An 18,150-nucleotide genomic window follows, 5' to 3' on the forward strand; every position below is an offset into this window, starting at 1 on the left:
ACGAAGCTGATTGCCTTACTGCCCAAGGAACCGGAAGTCTCAACCGCGAATGGAAGGAATTGGAACTTCTCCGTAAGTGAGGAGTACTTCCGCATCTTTTTGCATTCCGCGGTTGTGACAATAGATCCAGGAGCGGAGGCCGACATCAGCAGGTTCTGAGGCGAGAAAGAGTCCACACACGTGGCATCCAGGTGAGAGGCTTCCCCCTGTTGAAAGGAAACACAGTTATCCCGTCAGGCCTTTTTCCGTCTCCCCGATCAATCCCAGTGGGTTCAAGCAGGGAGGGGATTCCGGCGACTTCCAGGGCTCTCCTGATAAGGTCGTTAAGAGCGGCGTGACGCGGGATGCGGCCAGCACTGCGTCTGCACGATAGAGCGTGCAATCCAAGCGACAGATTTTCGCGCCACAGCGGCAGACATGTGGCTCGCATAGGCGAAGACCGAGACGTAAACAGATTCCAGTGCGTACGGACTCGCAGTCCAGAAGGTTCCCAATGCTCGGCAGTGGAGTGGCATTTAGCCAGGCTCCGCTGTGAGGGCGACATGCCGTCTCAAAGCAGGCCAAGCGGTGTTGGTCGAAAGATGTACGTAAAGATTGGATTCGGGATTGTAGGCGGACTTCGTCCCAAACAAATTGCTTATGCTGATCCTCTGGGATTTCCAGTCCTAGCGAGTGCCACTTTACGACAGCCGATGATAACTCAGAGGGCACGTAATGTTCAAAATCGGTTGGAAGAACCGTGCCCATGAGTTTCTGGCATGAAGAAAGTGACGACAGGTAGGCAGGCAGTGCAACATCATTCGGACACCGAATTCCAAGGCCTCCGTGGCGTACGGGGAGTGAAGCTTGACTCCACCCCAAAGAGTCGAACTCGACATTGCATATTGATTCGATCTTCGAACGAAGGGAGTCGCCGAGATCAGTGAGAATGTCCTCATGTAGGTAACAAGGTGCACTTCTGAGGGAGTAGAGTAATTTAGGCAGGGCGAAAAAGTTTTTCGCAAGAAACAGGCCGACGTGGCTGTCCAAAAACGTGAGGCGGTCCAGCAAAATAGTTAACGTGGAATGTTGGTAAGAAGATCAGTCTTAATAGCAGTCGGCAGGATGGGGGATCCGAGGATCCGGAGATCATTAATTAATTAACTTGTAGTTATTGGTTGGCTTAAAAAAAAAATAAATAAAAAAAAAAAAAAAAAAAGTTAATTTATGGACAGTTAGAAAACGGAGAAAGATTGTTGAAGACTACGCAGTTTAGGGCGCCTTCCCAGCCTCACGGATTGCGAAGCAGTTTCCGTGAATTACGGCGATGGAGAGGCGTTGAAGAAGTCAAAAGGACTATCTAGAATAGCCGTCTCAAAAAGCAGTTCCTGTTAAAAATGAATTCAATATGTCGATAGACAGATCACTTAAATCAAATGCGGCGGAAATCATTAAATTTGGATCTAAATTCTGGATAGCTATCTTTTGGCTGCAGAAAAGAAAATCAAGATGGGAAAATCCTGCGGGGAATATCCGATCGAAACATTTGAAGAGCAAGAGCCAAATTTAGAAATTTTTATAACTTCATTCTTATCGAAGCTTTTATGTGAATCTCCGCGAAAATGTCGTTTTCATTATAAAGACCGGGCCTTTTATAAGATTAATTTTTTTCCACTTGAACTCCAGTTTGATAATTCAGGAGAATGAAGATGCAATAGAAAGAACAGATGACCGACAAAGTCGTTAATAAAACTAATGATCTACTTAGAGTAAATATAACAGTTAATAACAGTAAAATACTTGACTGTGGAAGCGTGTTTAATTAGTCACTAAAGCCAATCGGATACTCTCTATGATCTTTATTTTGTCCCAGTTTCTCGGAAAACATTAATCAAACATTACTCATTGCATAAACACAGAATAAATACCCACTGCGAAACCGGATTTATCTAGAAGGGACTCACACGCAAGAAAAAAGAGCAAAGATCATTTCCTCTGTCCTCGATTAATTAACATTAAGTGGTTTTTACTTAAATAAAGTGTGTTTCCTGCCTATGAAGGGCTATAAAGTACTATGGCTCTCGTGATAAGACAAATAATAATAAACACAGAGATGTTAGTCACTGAGCAAGCAGTCCAACTCTGCAATATCCATATTTTCGTTTTCGTGTTACTGTACACTTTTATAAATTTAAACTTTATTGTGTTTATTGTTAGATTTTTTATTTTGTTCGATTAACAAACTTTTGGTTAAGTAATAATATAAATAGAAAATGTTCTAGAGGAACGGAAGTTTGTGAAAAATATTTAGAGGTGCCAGCTCTAAAAAGTTTTGGGGATTTTTTTGGGGATCCTCCTGTCTTAAACTTTAATAGTCCAAAGTCATAAATGGGGACATTCTTGTAAAAATGTGCGTTTTTAGGCCACCTGCTTGTTTTTTAAGATTTAGAGTCATTCCAATGATGTGTAAAGTGACAACTTTTAATGAAACTTTTAACAGAATTCAAAGCATACTTTCAAAATTTGTTGAAATGGGGCGCATTGATCCAAAAGGAGACAATTACATTACTCTAAAAAGAAATGGAAAATCTGACTGATCTTCAATGACGCCCATATAAAATAACAAGATATATTTGTAGTAATTAAAAATGTACTTTATTGGTGAGGGTTATGATATGTGTCACACCAAATAAATAGACTCGGAACTAACAAGACAATCGGATATTAAACATCCAACATCTTACTGAATTGGTGTAGTAGTGGTGGTTAATTGCAAAATACAGCATTCCAAAAATCTGTAACTACAGCGCGATTCTCTTTAATGCTCAGATTGAGAAAAAAAGACACATCTTATAAAACAAATTATTCTTTAATCATTCAATCATCATTCACTTGAAAAAGGAAGCCTATAACCAAACTCACTTGTTTGAATCTCAATCAATCCGAAAATATTTATCGACTTAAACAAACGAAACACTAACCCTAAAAATATTTGATTTAATAATAGAAAGCACAGATGCTATAAATCGACTGAACTGATGCCACTATCAAATAAAACTACAACTCTTAGCCCACCATTAAGCTCCCTATTACTGATTGATAACCAACCTATCCATTCGTCCAAATATCTCTACCAGATTTGTCACAGCAGGTAGAATCCCATATAAGGGATTTTTCCTGCTCAAAGGGGAATGTAGTTAAGCCGTCAGGGCGTTTTCCGTCACCTCTGTCCAAACCGACAGGTTCGAGGACGGACGGCACCCCAGATATTTTGGTAGTTTTTCAGATAAGAATGCGATAAACATGCGTATGATGAATAGTGACTGTCTTTCTGGAGCTCATTTAATAAATAATTACCAAATATCTTTCATGACTCAGATTTAAATATCGGAATTAAAAAGAAACGAGTCTGTACATTTGACACCATTGGTTTAAAGAAAAAACGAGAATGACTCCAAATATATTTTTTGCTTCTGGTGCCCTGAAAAAGACATAATCAAGGCCCCACGAGTGTATTAAAATACCACATTTTAATTACAATTAAGACTAATAAAACCGCAAAGCCAATTTAAGTTTGATAAACAAAAATGAAAAATAAGCATAACTAAGGAAATCGAATTTCAGCCTGATCAGCCATTGCCAACATATGCTGAGCCTCCGAACGCGTGACGGGATACTCCATGCACACTTTAGCAGCCAAAATGACCTGATCCCAATTCTTCCTCTTAGTATGGTATCTCGCCAGTGCCATATAAGCGTGGTACAAATTCCCTGTTTCGTATATTCCCGAACGACCGGCCTCGTCTAAATAACTTCGGAATGCCACGGCCGATTGTTCCTCCCTCCCAAGTCGTTCATACATTTTTGCAAGCTTCAACAAAGCCACCGTCTCAATATCCCCCACACAGTGTGCCTTCCAGTAGCACTTAACCGCCTCCTCCACTCTATCCAACGACTCGTAGATCGTCCCCAAGGCCACCAACATCCTCGAATCATTCGGCCTGTCAAATATTTCTCTCAAAATACTTCAAAAGATGCGCTTTCGAGAAATAAAATATCGCAATCTGCGGCTGCTTTAAAGCCTCATAAGTCTGTCCCAGTCCATACCACCCCTTAAAGTCCCTTCGGTCAATTTCTAGTTATAATCCCACATTGGACAGACCGACGGCTTTCAGGTAGGCTTTGATGGCAGAACGAGGCATGTGCATCTCAATACATTCATGTCCAATCAGAATCCACGTATTTGCGTTGTTCGAACACAACACCAAACTACGTCGGAGATGTTCCAGGGCCTTCGAATGGTTTCCACACAGACTTCTGTCATTGGCCAAGGCAATGCACGTAGAAACAGCAAATCTGTCAGTATCGAAACATTTTTTGGCTATAAATGTCAGTTTTTCTCTGTTTTCCTACACAAATTGTGACTAACTTTGACAAATTGGTGTTTATATAGCCAAACATACCATTGTGTAGAGAAGGCACGAATAATCAGCCAAATCTGACAGTCTGTAAGGGTAGGTTTCGAAAATCCTTTGATAAATGCTAAACGAGGACTCCACATCCCTCAAATCCGCCAAAGACCGAGCCAAAATACTGTTCAAATGGGCAAACGAGTTCAGTTCAGGACAAGAAGCCAACACCTCCTGAACTAGAACAGCACTTTCGTCCGGAATGTGCAGAAGGAGGTACATTTCACACACAAAAAAGACTTTACACCAATGATTTGGAAGGTTTAGGGACTGGAGATGAGTCCTGTCTTCCACCAGCTTCATAATCTCCGTCCAGGTGTTCCAAAGTGATGGGTACAGGTCAAGGGAATGTAATAATACTGACAAAGCCTTTTCTTTTCTATTGAGAGAACGTAAAATGCTTCCATATCTATTTAATTAAAAATAATTTGTTATTTAATATTTTGTAAATATATTTTTACATTAATAAATCAAATGCATCGAGTTGGTCTTCGTGGTCGTTGTAAAGTCGTCTTAAATTTTCCAAATCCTGGTGAATTTCTATGTCGGATTTTGACAAAGTTTCTACAAAAAGAACTTTTAGCAGCAAACTATCAGGACAACATTCGTTGTCTGCAATTTGCTTTTGGCATACGAGATATCCTGCAAATCTTGAGAGGAATCCTAACGGAATCTCAGATCCGAACTCTTTTTCATATTCCTGAGTGATAAACTGCACTTGTTTGTACTCTCCGGCACGAAAACAAGCCATAGCGAACATGTACGTCTCGTCGTAGATATCTCCCTGTCATTAAAGTAAGGAAATGTGCCTACGAGAGCGTCAAAAGGGCAAGGAGTTGTTTTTATTTCTCTGAGGGAGTACATCAGTTCTGAGGCCCTGGGGATTAATAGGCGTGGAATACCATTTGGCTGTTTTAAATAGACAGTGGGAGTAGCAGTGTTGTGTTAAGGATATTAGTTCGTCTTTTATTGTCTTTAAATCAAAATTTTTTAAGATCGGTAGAATTTGACACACGTCCATCGCGAGGGCTGTTATTTAATATTTAAATATTTTTAATAGTTAATTATCAATAATATAAAAATTTATAGAATAGAACATATTTGAGACATATCAAAGAGAGGCACGTCACCACCTCAACCAATGAAAGAGTAAACCAATGAGCAAACTACTTATTGTGTTAAAGAACATTGTAGATGAAGACAGTCTACACATGATACATATGCTATTATCGGAAACTCAACTTTTTGTCAGAATTGGCCCTAAGGAGTCTAGACTATTTCTTACAGATGTTGGAACCCCACAAGGGGACACACTATCGCCTATATTATTTATCGTCTATCTGGAGGCAGCTCTGAGAGACCTAAGAGTAGAAATTGGATGTATGGACAACCAAGTTGTGGAACTCATATACGCAAATGATCTTGATTTTATTACGGAGGATCGGAAATTAATAGAAATTACTATGGAGAAAGCAAGAACAATTTTAGATAAATGGTCACTCAAAGTTAATGAAGAGAAAACCGAAATAACCACCATCGAACGTATGCCAACTCGCATAGATGAGAAGTGGCGAAACGTCTGAAAACTCGGATCTCTTCTTAGCGATTCCGAAAATATTATTAGACGAAAAATATTATCAACAATTGCACTTAAAAAACTTCAATCTATCTGGATGAGAAAAAACCAAATTTCGACCAAGAAGAAAATATCAAATGATAAATTATACAGGTTAGCTAACTGTGGGCCTATAAGTCTAATGTACTTGAAACCCGCTGGCGCCGTGTTTGGACATATTTTACGAATGAAGAAAGAAACACCTTGAAATATGGCCATGGAAGAATTTTTCGGCCATACTGAATACTCTAAATATAGAGACGTCCAAGAGACGGTTTCGGGAATACTTACGAAGGAATATGTATGATCGGAGGACGATTGATGGAATGCAGACGATCTGGACGAAATCGGACAAAGAGGGAAAGACGGCGGAAGGATGGAAGGAGCTAACGACAAGAATAGTTAAAAACATGGCACAAGCGAAACCATAAACTTTGTTTACTGGCAACGCGAACGTGTATTAACTAACTAACTAAAAATTTATAAGTAATTAACAATTTATGAGGTTTGCTATTTATCTGCTTATCTTGTTTACTCAATATTTTATTGCTTATATAGGCTTACAATTTTACTATTTTAGAAATCCGGGACTATACGGAAAAAATTTTCACAATAAAACAAGAAAATGTTTTAGTTAAAATTAACTAAGAAATTTGACTACATTTTTGAACTGATGAACCTCATCTAGAAACTTCGATTATTTTTGATTGTTTCAAAAAATAAATGCACGGCATGTCAATGTTCAATTTACAACCTAATAATGATTTCCTCTTTCATCCGACCTCTTTTTTATGACTCAGTGGAATTCATAGTTGAACTTTTTTATACATTTCCATCTTTCTTTTCTATTTCTTTCCTACGATGGCTATTTGCTCTTCGTGCAAAACTAGCAACGATCGGAAGAAAGGTAGATACTGTTCTGGCTGCAACAGTTTCTTCCACCTTTCGTGTGTTCGACTTTCCAGGCGCGTTTCAGCTTCTCTCATAACCTGGAACTGCCCTGTTTGTCGTTCTTGCAGGCCGTTCCCGGCCAACAGTCCGCCGGAAATCCCTGCTGAAAGTCCATCTCCGTCAGCCGAAGATGCTTTAAGATTCATCTATTCTTCTCGCTGTAACCGCAAAATTCCGGCACGGATACCGAAGGCAGCGAGGATTCAAGCTGCTCTCTCTTTGTCCACAGCTATAAACCGCGCTTTGTCATCTAATGACCAGTCTGACTGGTTACTCCTTTTTGGTTTTGCTGTTTTCGGTATTGGGATCCAACCCTCCCGGCCCGACAGCGAGTCTAAAAAACTTTCTCCCGCATCGATTATTAAACAGCAACTCGCCCTATTCGATCATTGTACTTCTCTGTTTCCCTCCCAGTTCGATTCCCTCCACTCTGACTCTCACAAATGTGTCGCCCCTTCTGTGGTTAACACTAAAACTTCCTCCGATTGCATTTACCTCCGTCGTAAGGTGAACAGCAAGCTGTTGGACGGCGACGTCCGCGGAGCTGTCAGACTTGTTGCCTCCTCTAACCGGCTTTTGTCCCCATCTCCCTCCGCATTGTCTAATTTGAGATCCAAGCACCCCAGTCCTCCAGTAAACTCCCGCACCCAACCCGCTGTCGATACGACCGCCCTTCCGCAACTGCTGGTTACCGCTTCACAGGTTGAGAAGGCACTGAAAATTTTCCCCAAGCAGCAGTGGGGGTATAGATGGGCTGAAGCCCGGACACATTAAAGACTTGACTTCACCTCTTACTGCTGAGGCAGGCGTCGTCTCCTCTTGGAATCTATCACCAATCTCTGTAACCGTCTTATCGGTGGGAATTTACCGGATTTTGCCCGGGCGATTTTCTTCTCGGCTAATCTCACTGCTTTGGGCAAAAAAGATAACGGGGTCAGGCCGATCGCCGTGGGTAATGTTTTCCGCAGATTGGCCGGAAAGCTCGTTTGCCACGTTGTGATCCCCGAGTTGGTCCCGAAATTTTTGCCAGTCCAATTGGGCGTCGGCGTCAGTGGAGGGTGTGAATCGGCTGCCCATGCCGTAGAGAACTTATGGATTCTTCATTGGAATATCTTTTAGTTAAACTGGACATATCAAATGCGTTTAACACAGTGAGACGGGATCATTTGCTCGAGACCTGCCTTTCTCTCGCCCCCTCCGCTTATCCTCTAGTCCACCTTTCGTACTCACAACCCAGCCTCCTCCTGTTTGGCATTCCTTTATCGTCTCATCGACCGGAGTGCAACAGGGAGATCCCCTGGGGCCTTTCCTATTTGCTATGTGTGTCAACTCCGTCGCTCATTCTGTCCGCTCTCCGGTAAATATCTGGTACTTGGACGACGCGACGATTTGTGGACCTCCCCGCTCTGTCTTAGACGACCTGCGGAGCATTATCCCGGCCCTTTCATCCATCGGTCTGGAGATAAACTCAAGCAAGTCCGAAGTCCTAAATCTGAATATTCCTTCCGATTTTTTGCCGAAACTCTGGACGCCCTGGAACCTATTCTAAAAGGCGCGCGGGTATCAGAAACAAAGGACCTTGTAATCCTTGGTTCGCCAATTGGTCACGAGGCCCTCTCACAAACGCTCATCGCCAAGGCAAGCAATCTGTCAAACATGATCGAACGGCTTTCCCTCATTGATGCCCACGTCGGGTTCTTTCTTCTGCGCGTAACTATTTCTCAACTCCGAGGCTTTTGTACACCCTAAGGAGTTCTCCTTGTTTTCGCATGCCTAATCTGTTATCCGATATCGATTCTATCTTGAAGTCTGGAGCCGAGTATCTGTGCAACATCCATTTCGACGCTCTGGGGTGGCTTCAATCTTCCCTGCCTGTTAATCTCGGGGGGATTGGCCTTCGTTCGCCCGTTTATCTGGCTCTTCCTGCCTTCCTCTCGTCCCTGGCATCATCCGTGCCCTCACTGACATCGTTCTCAGAAACCTTCCCGAACGAAAAATGTCAGTTGATCACGTGGCCGCTCTGGACCTTTGGGATTCATTGTACAACAAAAGACCCAGTGACCCGTGTATCCAAGCTCAATGGGATGCCATTTCTTGTGAAGCTCTTGACGTACATCTACGCAAAAATTTCGATCAGCACAGACTTGCATGTCTCCGCGCAGGCTGCTGCACAGGGAGTGGGGCCTGGCTGGATGCTCTCCCTGTCCCTTCCACCGGTAACCTACTAGACAAAGATTGCCTACGAATTGGTTTATCATTGCGTCTTGGATTGGAAATCTGCGAAATACACAAATGTCGTTGTGGTGCTGTCATTGACCGTTTTGGTCTACATCCCCTTTCCTGTCGTCGCAGTGCAGGGCGCGCACCACGCCATGCAGCACTTAACGACGTTATTCAGAGGGGGCTCACGGCCGCTGGGATCCCATCAATCCTCGAACCCGTCGGGCTTGCGAGGGGAGACGGAAAAAGACCCGACGGCCTATCGACTTTCCGTTTGAGTTCGGCAAGTCTCTGTTATGGGATGCGACGTGTTCAGACACTTTCTCGGAGCTCAACCTTCTTCTTCAGCTGTCGAGCCTGGCTCAGTCTCTCGCAAAACGAGAAGATGAAGATTGGAAAGTACAAGGAGCTCTCTGAACGGTATCTGTTCACTCCCATCGCCGTCGAGACTTCCGGCGTCATCGGCGAAAAGTCTCTTTCCTTTCTAAAAAAGCTTGGCCGCATGATCTCCCATAAACGGGGAGACCCACGCGAGTCCAAGTGGCTTTTCGAAAGGATTTCCTTGGCCATAGTACGTGGAAACTGTGTTTCCATTTACGATGCCGGGAATTTAGTTAGTTAATAACTATTTGTTAATTACATATAATATGTGAATATATAAAAAAAAAAAAGTTAGTTAATAGCACTTCCGTGTTGCTGTACGCACGTAAGTGCCTAAAGTTTCGCTCATGTCGTACTCACAACTATCCTCCCAGTCAATCTTTTCCATCCAGCCTTGTGCCGTTTGCGAATGTCCTTAAGATTGTCGCCGGTTTTGAATCGGTCGCCAATTCTTGCGTAATCATCTCAGAGGCAGAGAGGAAGCGTGGGTCTTGGCCGACCCCGAAATCCAATTCCGTGATTAGAGAAATATTCTTCCATGATTTGATTACAAAGATTCATATCGTCCATTATCAGGACATGTCCGAAAAGTCTCCAGCGTGAAGTAATAACCTTCTTGCTAATCGGCTTGCATTTACATAATTTGTAAAGAGTGTGGTTTTTGATGGTCTGTGGCCATTTGATACCCGCGATTTTTCTCAATTGCTTTTTATAAAAAGCGTCTAGTCTGTCAGGTCCGTTTTCGATGTTCTCCATGTTCCCGAGTTGTATAATAGGATTGATAGTACGAACGCATTATAAAGCACGTCCGAAGATTTAGAGAGATAAGTTTTTGGCGTGTCCAGTCCATATCTTTTTAGTGCACACGACGCCAACATTTTTCTGCGGCCAAAGTCCTTAGCATCGCCAAAAAGCGATCCGAGCCGGATTGATCTTGAGGGACCATTTCTTCAAAACTGTTGTAGCCTTGTCTACTACAGCTCTTAGAGTCTCCACATCCTCAGATATGTCGCCAGCGTATATTACTTTCACAAAATGATTATTTAAGTGATGCAATTCCTTTCTGACATCCGCGGCTTCCCAATAGATTGCAAAGAGGACTGGCGATAGAGAGTCCCCTTGGCCAATCCCAGTGGCAAATTTATCCGAATAGTCTCTCCCCATTTTCACTACAAGGCTCGTATCAGCCAGCAGAAAACGCACAATACTCAAGGAGTCTTCATCAACAATATCCTCGAGAAACCGCAGTAGTTTATCTCGACAGATACTGTCAAACGCTTTTGACAGGTCAACTCCCAAAATGCTTTCCTGTACATCTGACATATGGCAGTGTGCATCGTTTCCTGTCCACCGATGACTCCATACTATATCAGCGGTTGATCTTCCCGGTCTGATTCTGCTTTGATTTGGCGAAAAGTATTAATAAATTGATTTTGATATACGATTCAATGTTGTAATCGATAGGGTTTTTTGCAACGTTGTCAAAAGCACGATTGGCCTGAGGTTTTCATTTGGACCTGCAGGTTTGCCAGGTTTTTGCAGAGGAAGTAGAACTCTCATGTGTGCTAAATATCTCATTGAATATAAAGGTTATCATTTCTGTAAGCTTGGACGGTGCGTATTTCAGCTACTCTCCGCAAATATTATCAAACCCGCTGCTTTGTTGTTATTCTGTCGAAGCATTGCTGAGCGAATCTCGGACTCTGTAAACATATTTTTCACTAAACGAGTCTGCCCCTCGAATTGTGAAAGCAATGAAGAATCCTCCATATTGAACTGATTGCTAAAGTGTCGAACTATGAGTTCAGCCGAGCGTCTGGCGTTCAATAGAAAATGACCAAACTCGTCTTGAATTTTTGGACTAGTTTTAGCTGATCTCCGTTTGAGTAAACGCACAGCCATAAACATTTTTAGGCCTGAATGTAGCCTTCCACATCTATTATACGCTGGTACAAAAATTCCGACCAGGATTGAACCACATTCCTCTTGATTTCGTGTTGGTTACGCATTCTTCTTAGTTTGAGTTTCTGTTCAGGTCACAGGTCTCGTTGATGTATAGACAGTCCATTGATATCTTCCTTCCATCCTAGGGAATGTTAGAAAAATTAACATTGAATAATTTATTTAAATATATAATTTTTGTTGTTTTTATAAACATAAAAATGTTATATGACCTATCTTAATTTAAAAAATAATAAAATAACCAAATTAAACCACTTTGTGATTCAGTGTTGTTTTTGTTAGAAAACGTAAAATTAAATAGAAATGGGAGAAATATATGACCTAAACATTCCTTCAATATCTTGTTTTGCCTTAAACAACAACAGCACAAGTATAGATAACCTTAATTCCCTTTATCCTCTTAATATTAATCAATTCCAGCTCTCGTTGCTTCCCCGTCAAACAAGGAAATCCGTGTTTACAAACTCACTGGCAAAAAATGGGAGTACTCCGAGACCTTAGGACAACATACTCAAACTGTCACTCGACTTAGCTGGTATCCCAATCAAGACAAGTTTCTGTCGTGTTCTTCCGTAAGCAATCTCCACCAATTTTAGGACAGAAATGCCTTTGTCTGGTCGTTGGAGAATGGCAAGTGGACTCCCCAGTTGGTTGTCCTCGGAATCAAGTTTAGTGCCTGTTGTGGGTCGGTCTCTCCCAAAGGTATCCTTATTCGCTCTTTATTAGTCCAATAGGACAGAAATTGGGAGTTGGTTGTAGTGACAAACTCGTTTCTGTGTGCTTCTACCGAAAGTCTGATAATTGGTATACAGGAAAGAGGATTAAGAAGCCTATTTTGTCCACAATTACATGGTTGTGTGTTTTGGGTCACATTAGTATTGACTGGCACCCTGATGAGGTCATGTTGGCTTGTGGATCCACTGATTCTCGAGTCAGGTATTCTAGAACATTCTAGAACATTCCAGAGTGTTCTCGACGTATACCAAAGATTTGGATCCGTCGACTTCGGAGAGTGAATGTGGGAAGTTTGGGGACATGTACTTGGAGACGAAGAGTTCCTACAGTGGATTTGTCAATGATGTAAAGTTTTCTCCTTCTGGGAAATACTTGGCCTTCGCAGCCCATGATGCCACTCTCAATGTGGTCGAAATGTCCTCCAAGAACACGTATTTGTGCCATATGAGTCCTCAGAGTGGCAGTCCTCGATCTGACTACTCTCCCTCTCAAATGCATCATCTGGACTAGCGAGACTAGTCTGATAGGCGGAGTTTGTCTCCTGTGGTTATTTTCCAGGGATTCGACTTTATTCCGTTTTTGTATGAGTTCAAGAACAACCGTTTGAGCAAAGTGAAGGATCTGGACAAGCCCAAGGCAGTGCAGGCTTCGGGGCAGTCTGCAATGAACAAATTTAAGAACCTGGACAGGACAGCTCAGGAGGACGACGTGGTGACTGCCAATACTGTGCATGGCAATACGATAATGTGGGCAGTTTATGTCAGTTGTAGAGATATTAAACCATTTGCGAGGAATGGGAGTAGTGTTAGTAAAGTGGCTTCCATGTCTATTGAAGGACGGTTTGCAGTCTGGGCTGTCTAATCTATTCTTTAATTCTAAGGAGTTGCCTTTGGAATAACATTTATGATAATTGTGGGCAATAAATTATTTATTTTCCAAATTTGATTACTGCTTTTACTCGTTAGGATTTATTTACAAGGAATGGCTGAGTTTAAATTGTCGTTTATTTGACTCAATCGAGTCCTGGGTTGGAATCCGGTTAGTTGGAATCCGGAATTTAACTTTTCTAATTATTACACTTTTATTTGACGGTAAGTGAGCAACAGTCCGAAGCCAAATTTAACTCGAAATTGTTTTTAATTTTTATAATTTAATGTTAATATTAATCATGTCACCATTCAAATTTGAAAAATAAAATAACAGTTAATTAGGTTAATTATAACAATCGAAAATGTCGAAATTCAGTCTTGGGTGTTTAATATCTACATTTAGCAGAAACATATTTTCTGCCAAAATGTTTTGTTTTTTTAATTTAGTGCAGAAAAATGTTGTCCCAGGACATATCCAAGTGTCAAATCGGTTTTGTAGGATGTGGAAATATAGCCAGAGCTATGATTGAAGGAATGTTGAAAAGCAGTAAAAATTAATTCCAACTTAATAAAACAGAAAGAATAAATAAAAGTCAACTTTATGTTTCAGAAAAACCAGAATTCGTCAACAAAATCACAGTATTGACACAAATAAAGATTCTCAGAAATTGGGCCTTGCCCCACATTCTCTGGACACGGTGGTCAAATCCAACGTGATCTTCCTTTGCGTGAAGCCCAGAGATCTTGGAAGTGTCCTTCCAAAGATCAAGGATAGTCTTGTCGTGTCGGCAGCTGCTTCTACGCCAATCGATGATTTGGAATCCGTGATCTTAATTTTTGAAATATTTTAAGATTTTGCCTAAAGAAACCAAAATTGTAAGAATAATGCCAAACGTGGCCAGTTCCCTGTGCTCTGGAGTAACTGCCATATCTGCAGGAAATACAGTCACCGACCAAGATTTGAAATTTGTCCAAGTATAAATTCATTCCAATTCTAAACAGGAATTAATACAAACGTTTGGAATCAGTATTGTCGTCCCCGATCACCTCGTTGATCCTTTTGCAGGGATTGCCGGCTCAGCAATTGCCTATGTTTGGATAGTTTTAATTATTGAACCAGTTTTTTGTAGCTATTGAAGCCTTATCCGACGGTGGGGTGGCTGTGGGCTTCCAACGAGATGTGGCAATCCAGTCTGGGGCTACTGCCATGCTTGTTTCCCTTAGTAATCTACTTTAGGGTGCTGCCAAGCTCATATTAGAGACAGGACACCACCCAGCAAAGCTCAAGGACTCAGTCACTTCTCCTGGGGGCAAGACCGTCGCTGGAATATGCGCATTGGAGAATAACAAGTTCAGATCCGCCATAATTCAAGCTGTAATTGATGCAGCCAAACATAATTCATAACTATTCTTTATTCTATTTATTTTTGTCGCTTATTTTGCTGTCTTTACATTTTTGACATTTTTCTTGGAACTGAATTGACCATAGGAACTTTATCTGGTCATTTAATATTCATAAAATTATTCAAAAATTATTTTAATTGTCAATTATTAACTGTCTTCTTTGATAATCTACCTCAGCAACCGCAGACAAGCAGTCTCTTACATTTATTTGTGCTATTTTATCATTAATTGGATTAGCAGAATAAGACATATTTTCTAACCAATGCTGCCTAATGGAATTTTCTAAGAATGTTTTTGATCTGAAAAATGTCAAAGGAAGATATAATCAACCCTATATTTAAAAGTTCGCTTCAATGATGAAACATAAAGTTTTAAACCACTAAAATAGACCTAACTCTCACAATTAGTGAGAACAAAACACAAGTCGATTCAAAATTAAATTCAAGTGGAACATAAAAATTAAAATTTCGTCCTTCAGAAGACACCTAATCAAGGAAATCCTTCTGAAACTTTAAAAGTCATCAGTTTTCTAATTTTCCTAACTACTCTGCTGCATGTGACATCAAAACAGCTATATATTACCATCGAACAATTCTTATCAATTTATTCTACAAGTTTTACTCATAAATTTAAACAGCATTGCTCCCTCGATTTGGAAAAGGCTTTCGAGTCGGTGTCGAGAAAACTCAGCTCGAGAATTATTTGGACAGCATAATTGCTTTGTATAAGACAATCTCTCCATTTCTTGCAACGATAATGACATTCTCCCAACCTATGCTGATGATCTTTTGACTCACATGATCAGAGCCTCTAGGTATCAATCAGAATACAAAGTTTTTCCTCAAGATGCAAAACTGACTCAGAAAAAATGACATCTCATAAAATGTTCTGGAATTCAAGAAGCATAATCCACTTTTGTAGACAGAAGTATCATAATATTAAATTGAACAAAAAATTAATAAATATACATTTTTAATGATCTTGAAACTAATTCACTCAAAGGTATTTGCTGACGTTTTAAATTTATGAAACAAAAAGTCAGATATTTAACATTTACGTAAACAGAAATTCCAAAAATTAGCTTTTTTAATGCTAATTTTATTCATTTTTTGATTTTTATGATTTTAATAATAATCTTGTGAACCAGTTTATTGGGTTAAATTTATTTAAAAATTACATTAATATTAATTGTAAAATATTTGAAGCAGATTTGTTGGGAAATAGATTTTGTTGACCCTTCACGTCCACATTTCTCCATATGAGTGACATACAATCTGTAAGAAATCACCTTTTATTAAAACGAATCAATTATAATTTCCACTATTATTTATCTTTCCTGTTTTAATTCACTTTCACTAGAATTACAAATATCCAAAAAACGAGAAGAAAAACAAGTTTTTTGTAATATAATCGTATTTTTAGTATAGCATTGACCTTTATGAACCTATTTAAAAGCATGTTAGGAACGGCAATTCTCTCCCTCCCCATCGGTTTTAAACACTCCGGAATCGCGGTAGACTAAATTTCCGCTAAAAATATTAGGTCGGGGTTGTGACCATTTTTGTGGTTTCTGTGCTATCGACATGTTCGATTCATTTGCTTATGAAATGTTCTTCCAAACTAGAACAAGCGTTATTAAATCAGGAGAACCCTCCCGATAACCTGACAAGAGAAGGTTTGGGATATAAAGACATTATTTACTACTCCGCCGTGATCGGACTCGATTCTCCGCGATTAGGAGAAATATTTGGCTTTGTGGTCAACTGTTCACTCGTTTTCACACAATTGGGATTCTGCTGTATTTATATCATTTTTGTGGCCGACAATTCCCACCAAGCCCTAAAATATTTCAGTTCAAATGCCCCTTCGCCAATCGTCTTTTATATTTCCACGGTGGTGGTTTTGCTGGTCTTTGTTTTTATCCGTGATCTCCGCCAGTTATCGGCCTGTTCGCTTTTTGCCAATTTGTCTAATTTTGTGGGCATAATTCTGTTGTTTTATTTTTGTGTGGCAGAAACGCTGCCAATGACGGAAATTCCGGTCAAAACTGACTTTTTGGGATTTGCTTTGTTTTTTGGGGTCGCCGTGTTCAGTTTTGAGGGGATTGGAGTGGTAAGGTTCTTTTATAATCTCAGGCAGTCCCAATCCGTAACAAAATGCAAAACAACGCGGAATTCGGCGGTTTTTTCGGAGTCCTCAATACCACCATGGGCGTAGTCACGTTGTTAAATCTGGCAATTGGATTCTACGGATTGGCACGTTTTGGGGACTCGGTATGCCCTAGTATCACCCTCAACCTTCCTCCTTCTACGTTGGTTTGAGTTTCGTTTTTTAGGCTGTCGATTACAGTGAGATTTCTTTTTGTGTGTTCTGTGTTTTTTACGTTTGGTCTTCAGTTTTATGTGCCTGTCCAAATAATCCTTCCGTGGTTTCTCAGACGGTCTTCGCAGATTTTTGGAGACCGTCATGTTTTGGCGGAATGTTGTCTGAGATTTGGTTTGATTGTACTTTTGGGTATTGAACTGTCAATTTTGTGTAGCATTTCCTGCAGTTTTGGTGCCTTATTTGGACTTGATGATTTCGTTGGTTGGGTCTGTGTGTGGTTCTCTGCTGGCGTTTATTGTGCCAGTGATTGCCAATTTGGGGGTCAACTGGAAATCACGTGCTACTGTTAGATTGGAGATTGGTCTTTCGGTTTTTATTGGGATTTTTGGTTTTATTGGAATGGGAGCGGGGACATTTGCTAGTATATATGCGATTGTTAATACTCTTAATGGGAAAATGAATGTTCCCTCGAATTGCCATTCATAGTGATTAATAGTATTTAAATATACTTTTTTAATCGATTTATTTTTATGCTTGTTTGTTTTTTATTTTCATACTTGCTCAATTCAGTGGAAATAGCCACAATTTGAGATTTCAAAACTTGGCGATCGGGGCAATGCAGGTTGGCATGGTGGAGGCATATATTATTGAACGAAGAAACATTATTTATAAAAAGAAACAAATCAAGTATTTTATTGGCAGATTATTGAATTCAAAGCGATGATAGAATGAATGAATTTTTTTTATTAAAACGGAAAAGCCGAAAAAAGAGAGAGAAATTTAATGAGACAACTTATGCCTCTTCTCCGTTGTTTCCCTCTTTTTTTAATTCGAGATTTGAGAGGAAAAGGCTCTATCAAAAACACTTCCAACCGTTTCCGTCGCGTCTTCCATCTCTCGATGGATAGGTTGGTCCAGCTGTAGTCCATTTGCCAATTTGATGGCATATCTCTCGTCTTTTCGACCTTAGCGATAATGCCATCCCTCTCAGCAGTAGGGTACCATCCCTCGAATTCGTAGGTAAGCAATGGTTCGACGCACGTTTTATTAACATATAAAAACGTTTCCGGACAAAGGTGGAAGTGAATTATGCTTCTGAGAATTTGAGTGCATTTCCTTCTCCTCGAGTAAATGTATCTGAAGTAAGAACCCTTGGATCCAACTTCAACCTCAAGGTATTTCAGGTTCTTTGTTACTGTAAACCAGGGTTGTTAAAAATCATGATTTTTTTCAAAAAAAT

The 18,150-nt window shown here is 40.4% G+C and overlaps 1 long non-coding RNA gene and 1 pseudogene across 1 annotated transcript; both read left to right on the forward strand.

Annotated features, from left to right (window-relative positions):
• Nucleotides 1–11,833: 11,833 nt before the first annotated feature.
• LOC118761391 lies at nt 11,834–12,487 on the forward strand. Its single transcript, XR_004997340.1, has 3 exons — nt 11,834–11,947; nt 11,998–12,279; nt 12,312–12,487. It is a non-coding gene; the product is annotated as an uncharacterized LOC118761391 (long non-coding RNA).
• A 3,590-nt stretch (nt 12,488–16,077) lies between these two features.
• LOC115229542 lies at nt 16,078–17,266 on the forward strand (annotated as a pseudogene).
• Nucleotides 17,267–18,150: the final 884 nt, after the last annotated feature.

This window comes from Octopus sinensis, unplaced genomic scaffold, assembly GCF_006345805.1.
Source record: "Octopus sinensis unplaced genomic scaffold, ASM634580v1 Contig12956, whole genome shotgun sequence".
NCBI classification, from domain to species: Eukaryota; Metazoa; Mollusca; class Cephalopoda; order Octopoda; family Octopodidae; genus Octopus; species Octopus sinensis.